The following is a 7,698-nucleotide window of genomic DNA, read 5'->3' as shown; positions in this document are numbered from 1 at the left end:
GAATGCCCCTGACCTGCCTTTTACTGGGCTAATTCCTGTCAAAGCTCAGCTTATATGTCATGTCCCGGAAGATTTCCTTGGGCTCCTGGTTACATATTCTCTCTTAGCTCCCTGGACTTTTCCTTTGCAGACCTATCAACCTAATTAAAATATTTATTAAATAGTTATTTGTAAAAGTGGTCTCCGAGAGGGCGGGGATCATGCCTGTCTTGTTCACTGTTCCTGGTGATCCTGGTGCCACCGTGTGCCCAGCACATAGTGCTAGATGAATAAATAAAGTGCAATTCTCTAAGCCTCAGTTTCTTCATCCAAAAAGTTGGCCTGTAAGTATATTTTCTTTTAAGTGGGAACAGATTTACCCAGTAGTTTCTTTCTTATCCTCACTCTCGGCAAAAGGTTCAAAAGAAGTAAATGGTCTTTTGAATTGTTAGCCTGAAAACCCCACAACTCAAGGGAACAAACACAAAGTTGGAATTATAATTCTGGAATGATTGCGATGTCCCCAGTTTCTGCCACAGGGGGATGGACTAAATAACTCTGTCAGATCCTAAGGTGTAGAAATACTTTCTCCTGGAGATGAGAGAGGTGGCTGGTCTGTGTATGCAGGGCTCAGGGCTGGGCTGAGAAATTCTTGGAGAATTGTGGGGACTCCATTCCACCCTGGGTGTGACTTCTAAACTTGTTTGGCCTTTGATGTGGAAGATGCTGGAGAGACTGCCCGGTGAGTCAGGGGAGACTTCCTGGCAGAGGTGATATCTAAGCTCAGTGCTGAAGGATTAGTAAGGTTAGCTCAGCAAATGGTTTGAGAGGAAAAGTACAAATTCTAGGCTAAGAGAATAGCATGTGCAAATGCCTGGAGATGAGATGGCATGGCGTGAGTGGGAAAGGAAAGAAATTCAGAGTGGCAGGTAGAGATGAAGGAGTTGGTGGGTCCTGTGATGAAACCGGAAGAGGTCAGTCAGCAGGAGCCAGGCAGGGCAAGAGCGAAAAAGAGGACTGCCCTGGACGAGACTGAAGCTGGGATGCTGTGTGCACGTGTGTGTGTGTGTGTGTGTGCGCGCGTGCGCGCGTGCGCGCGTGTGCGTGTGTGCGTGTGTGTGCGCACGTGCCTGCATATGTGTGGATATGTATGAGGAGGCAGTTGGGAGGGCAGGGGGCAGCATCCTGGGCCTCCAGCCAAGAACCATGCACACAGATGCGCAGCCAACATCGCCACAGATGCAGACGCCCCGGCACTGGAGTGTCAGAAGCCTGCCGGGGCAGGAGCAGCTGCTTCTAAATCAAGGCCGAAGGCAGCCGAGGGGCCGGGTTGGGTTTGGTGGCTCTGCCCTATGGGATGATGTGGGGGCTGGGGCTGAAGGGGGCTCTTCGTTAGGGATTCTGGGCCAGAATGAGCCCGGCTGGTTTGGAGAAGTTTATTTTGGAAGCTGGGATGATGCAAAATTAAGTGGGGAGGAAAAAATAGATGAGGCGGCGGTGAGGGTCTGTCTGTGGCTGGCGGGGCTGAAAGTGTCCCGCTAGAAGAAGGTCGTTGGGTAAACAGATGGGGGTGGCAGCTTTTCTGCATGTCCGCTATAAATACCCCACAGCTCCACAGGCCTTGCTGGGGTTTCCTGGCATCGTGGGTGTGGAGATCAAGGTGCACACGCAGGGCACTTCCGGGAGCAACTGAGGGTGGCCAGGGCACTGTTCGGATACCGACCTCCCCAGCGGGTGGAGTGGGCACTGCGGTCTGAGGCTGAGGCCTTGGGCAGGGGCGGGAGGGGCTCCTCTACTAACTGGCTGGGATTTCAGGCAAGGTTGATGACATTTGTCAGCCTGTTTCGTCACCTGTAAGATGAGGATAATCGAATAAGGCAAAAGAAGTGTCAGTCCTAGTACAGTGACGGGCATACTGTAGACACTCAGGAAATGCTCTCTCCCATGGACAAACTTCGTAAGTTCTGTGTGAGCTAGGTGAGTTCTCTCATGTCTCTGAGTCTCAATTTCTTTATAAAAAATGTTTAGGGGTTGGGGGAGAGGGAAGCGTGGATCCCCAAGGGATCTCTGAGAGAGCTCCCCCTTCTCTTTAGTCATGATAATGGGGATAACAGCCATGGTTACTGCTGGCCTGTGATGATCCGAGGATTTTGCAAACGAGGTTATCTAAGTGCACTGTTATTTCAGGTTATTTTCCCAATCTTCCCATCTTCCAGTTAAAGGACCCGAGGCTCAGAGAGAAGGAACTGCCTGAAGGAACAGATCAGTGATCTAGAAGATCTTTCCTCCAGTCAATAAATATTCAGTGAAGATCAGCTATGTGCCAGGCCCTGGGACAGTCGCTGGGGACTTAGCAGGTCCCGGTGTCCATGGAGCTCACAACCAGTAGGAAAAATGGGCAACAAATCGGCGCAGGAGTGACAGACACACAGACAGGCATCTAGTGTCCAGCATGGCCTGGGACCTCCTGTTCTCCTGCACCTTTAGTGGATGTGTTTGGGCTCCTCCTAGGACTGAGGGATTTTGTCATCCAGGCTCCTACAATGCTGGCCTCAGAGTCGGCAGGTACTTGATGAAATGAATCAAGAACAAATCATTTTGGTTCATCAGGACATCATCCGAATACTACTCTGTGCAGGACTTGTGCTGGCCTCTGGGGATCCAGGGCTGATTGGTTGATTGGGGAGAAGGGATAAAAGCACCTTTTTGTACACACACCTGCATGACATGTTGTGATGGAAGAAACATCCCCATGCCTTCCCAGAGCCAAGCAAATGAGGCAGAGCAGCTATAATTGCCTCTATTTTACAGATTGGGAAACGGGCTCAGTGAGGTGAAGTGATTGCCCAAGGACACTCAGCTGGGACGTGGTGGAACAGGGCCTAGAACATGTTTGATTTCAGTGCTTCCCTTGCAGATGCGAAGGAGCCCTGGGCTAGTGAGAGGCCTTAAGGGCCCCCAGCTGCCCTCCAAGGACCACGTTTCCATGTCAAGATCAGCAGTTAAGCTCTGGCCAGGGGAAAGGCAGGCATTTCTTGCTCCCTTGTTTCACAATATGAAGGTGCCTGCCTGCAGTTTGAGGGCCAAAGGGACTCTGGACAGAGTTTCTGGAGACCCAGCTCTGCCCTTCATAAGCTGGGCCATGGGAATCACTTACTCTCTCTGAGCCTCAGTTTCTCTCTGTAAATGGTGAACTCCAAGGAACATTTCAGCTTGGATGCCCCATATTTCTCTTCCAGGGTACCTCATGGCCTATCCTTGGGCTCAGGAGGGCACAGTTGGGAGCAAGATCCATCTGAGACAGGACCAGGACAGAGTTTATGATCCAGCCCCCAGAAAGACTTTGGCTCCTCGATAATCCTGAGGCCTCCATCCATAGCACACGGGGCTGGGGAGCAGTGGAGTGAACGTGTTCCCTTAGACCTCCAGGACCCCTGGATGGAAGAGGCAGGGCCAGGGCCTTTATTCTGTTTACTTCCCACCCAATCCCCATCCCACTGATTCTGGGGACAATGCCCCCAGGGCACAACCTGGGTGTCAGCATTAGGGCTGTTCACAAATACACACGTTCTCCTCATCCCAGATCCATGGTAGGAACGGACTGCCCACTCTCTTGAAATTAGGGGTGGCCACGTAACTGGTTTTGGCCAATGAAATGTGACAGCAATCAGCAATAGCAGGATGATGGTGGCTTGAGTCCTGAGTGAAGAGAATGTGGAGCAGAGATCCAGCCAACCCACAAGCATGTAGTGTGAACAAGAACTAAACCTTTGCTCTTTAGAGCCACAGAGGTTTTGGAGTTGTTTGTTACCGTGACATCACCCAGTGTATCCTGACTGATAGGTTCTAGGGGAGGGGCAAATGGGACAGCAAGAGGGACTGTAGCCTCGGGGTTAACTAATTGATTCTTTCTTCTTTTATTTTTTTATATATTATCCATCCATCCCTACCTCCCTCCCTCCATCTGTCCATCTGTCTGTTCATCCACCTACCTATCTATCCATCCACCTAACCCTCCATCCATCCATCCATATCCATCCATCCATCCATCCATCCATCCATGCGTCCGTTTGTCCATTTGTCCATTTGTCCATCTATCTGTCCATCCATCTGTCCATTCAAGGATTCAAATCTAGGTCAGCTTGACCATGAAGACCAACTTCCTTTGTTGTGCCAGGATGTCTCTTTGGAGAAGACATAACCTTCTCTCTGCCTGCCTGAATCCTCTCTGTTCACAGGGCTTGCCCAACCCTCCCTCCTTCAGGAAGACTTCCCTGACCAGCTCCCAGCTCTAGCCAGGGTGTCCAGGGGGCTAGAGAGGCCCACAGAACTCTGATCACCATGGCTGGCCCAAAAATGTGTTGACTGAATCACAGCCTATAGGCACAATTACACTTTTCCAGGGAGAGCTGAGACATCATGGGAATTTGCCAGCAGTGGTTCCAGGAACTTGATTGCCACAAATGGCCCCCAAATCACATATCTGGGGATCCTTGTTTTTGGCAAGCCCCACATGTCCATTTTGGGCTTGGCAAATGTGATCAACTTTAGAATTGTGCTCCCAGCATCTCAACCCCACTCTTGGCTCCTCCAGAGTTCAGAGCAGCTGTGGGGTCCACCTTGAAACCCAGGTCTTATTCTGAAAAAAAAAGGAAGAGTAGCCTTAATGTAGGGGAAATTGAGTTTTAGTCAAATTGTTAAATGCTGGTTGGTTAGGCCTCTGCTATTTCTTCTGGGGTCTCCCCAGAAGCTGTTGCTGAATTACCGAGAGAGCAAAGACTTCCCTGAGTCTTGGGAGGCAGGGTCGCCTAGTGGTGAATCCTGGGCTTGAGTTCTTTTCTGCCTCTGTGTGGTCCCCGAGCAGACACTTCACATCCACGAGCCTCGGTTTTCACATCTGTAAAATGGGAGTTTTCTCAGCTTGAAGGGTTGTTGTGAGAATGTGACAGGATAGTGAAAGTGTGATGTGCCCGGCACATAGTAGATGTGTAATAAATTGTAGCTCCTATCGATGGTGGTAGCGTCGTGCACTGGACAGGACGTCATTCAGTAACGAATGTGCAGAGATTTTTGTAGCAAGAGTGGCGGTGATGGTGGTGACTGCATTTTTGAACCGATTAAGTCCAGTTCCTCTTGTGGAGGAAGCTTAGCTCCTGGGTTAAATGTTGGGACCAGGATCAAGGGCACACTTCAATTTACATTTATTAGGGGAAGGGTTCTAAAGAGTTCTAAAACTCTTACTGTCTGAGATAGTGGGTCCATGATTTCTTGGGAGCCTCACATGGGCTCTAAGAGGGACAATTAGCCCCATTCTACAGATGGTACAACTGAGGCTCAGAGAGGTCGAGGGACTGGTCAAGGGCATACAGTGAATAAAAGATGGAGCAGAGATTCCAGCCCAGGTCCCCGTCTGCCCCCACTCCTGTGCTCTTTCTTGAACAGACAGTGCTCAGGGCTCTGCGCTGCTCACTTTCTCCACTGCCAGCTAAGGTCGCGTGACAGCCCAAGCAGCTTTGGCGAAGCCTTTCCCCAATCCCACAGGAGACTGGCCTTGCCCTGGGGCTTGGCTTTAGCTGTCATCATGCTGGAGTGTGGGCTCAGGTCTGCTCTGGGGCAACTGGGTCAAGTTCCCTGGGGGCCCAAGAGCCAAAGGAAGGAGGCAGGAAGTAGGCTAGTAGGCAGCAGGTGGTGGTGGCACTGGGGAGTCAGCAGATCGCTTCCCAACACCTCATCCTTCCTCCCAGGGCCCTTTACTTCCCTTTCAGCCCTTTACCAGGTCCACCACCACCTTTTCTGGAGCCCACCCCCACTTCCTCAGTCCCTACTATAAAGAAAGGCCCAGAGACAGGAAGGGAGATTTGCCAAGCGACAGAGCCAGAACCAAGAACCTGGGCTCCAGATTGCCTGCCCAGGGCCACTTCCTCTGAATAACCGCTAGAATGATCCTATTTCCCAACAAGACACTAGTTGGTTCCATGGGAAATGAGAACAGATGATCTGAATTCAGGATTGTCAAGGAAAATTTGGGACACACAGTCAGCACAACTAAACCACACAGAGCCCCTCCTCTTTCACCCTTCCCCCACCCCCCTGTGTTAGGGACTAAATGCATTGCTTCCTCCAGGAGTGAGGACACAGGGCGACGTCTAACCCAAATCTTCAATTCTCATGGTGCAATTCAGGCACGGTGGCACTTGGGCAGGGTAGAGATTTTGGAGCAAGGGGACAGTCCTGACTTCCCTCCTTCCTACTCTATGACTGGCTTCGGGAAGGCTGACCAGAGCCCTTGCGCCAGGCCGGGCCTCTTCAGAAGACTGTTTCTGTGCCTTCCTGTTGCGGTTTTGACTTTGGAGAAATGCTCCGGCCTTGAACTCATCGAGGGCCGGCCCCATGTGAAGCTCGAAGTTTGTTCAGCCGTTTTGGGCTCCTGGTGGCAGGGAGCTCGGCCTTAAGCAAAGTCCAAATTGACCGCAGGTTTCCAGGGCGACCCTGGAAAGGATGGGCTTATTTATATGTGGTGGGCATTATATCACCACTTCCCTCCACGCTTAGTTTGTGAAGGTTTTTCTCTGGGGGGGAAGGAAGCACGGCTTTCTTTCCACTATTACCTTCGCTTTTCCTGGCCCCTCAGAATCAGGAGGCTGACCGGTAAGGGAGGCAGTGCCGCAGTGCTTAGGGTACAGATGCAGAGAGATTTGGGTCTCAGCTTAAAAGTCACCTCCTCCAGGAGGCCTTCCCTGACCACTCTGCTCCTGTTTCATTTTCTTAACAGTATTTATCACAGTCTGAATAATCTCGTCATAGATTTATTTGCCTCCCTCCCCACCTCCCTGAGGGTGTCAACTCTGAGGTCAGGGATTGTGTTCACAGATGTGTCCTCAGTGCTTAGAATAGTGTCAGGCACACAGTAGATAATCAATAAAAGGCTGCTGAATAAATGCCCAAACGGTGTTCCCTCCAACAGCGGTTCTCAAACTTTAAGGCACATCAGATCCCCAGGGTGCTTGCTGACTATACTGACTTGGGGCTTTACCCTAGAGGATCTGATTCGGTGGGTCTGGGGTGGGCAAGAATCTGCAGCGGGTCCTGGGGCCATCCCTTGTGAAACATTGGCCCAGGGACCCTGGGCCTCAGTGGACCAATAGCAGAACAGGTGCTAAGCCGTGGGTTTGGCTCCTTGAACACCCTGCCTCAGAGGTCTTGGGAAGGAGCCATGCAGTAAGAGGGGCCTTAAGGGCCTCAGTTTGGGGTGCCAGAAGATGGAACCCTCCCCAGGTGAATCTAGTTTCCCTTCCCCACAGGCATTTGTATCACGGATTTCACTTTCTTATAATTCTTTGTTTAATGTCTATTCTCTCTGCTAGACTCTAAGCGTTCCGAGGGCAGGGATTCAGTCAGTTTCTCACTGCCCTTAGACCTAGGCAATCGAGGCCCTAACCTTGACCCTAGACCCTATTCTTGTCCTCTTTTACTTGCACTCCATCTCACAGGGTGAGGGGTTAAAGGGATGTGTCCCCCACAGCCCATACCACACCCCCCAACAGACTACACCCGGCCCCCCACAGACCACCCTGCAGACGCCAGAACACCCTGCCCCAGAGGCCTGAGCCCGCTTCCAGGCTTTGTGTGGGCCTCATTCTCTGGGCCCATTCTCCTGAGGGTAGACTGACTGCAGGCATGAGCACTGACAGGTCGAGGCGGTCATGCAGCAGATGTTAG

Source organism: Pteropus alecto, unplaced genomic scaffold (assembly GCF_000325575.1).
Source record: "Pteropus alecto unplaced genomic scaffold, ASM32557v1 scaffold39, whole genome shotgun sequence".
NCBI classification, from domain to species: Eukaryota; Metazoa; Chordata; class Mammalia; order Chiroptera; family Pteropodidae; genus Pteropus; species Pteropus alecto.
The sequence above is the reverse complement of the archived record's forward strand: the minus strand, read 5'-3'. Positions refer to the sequence as shown.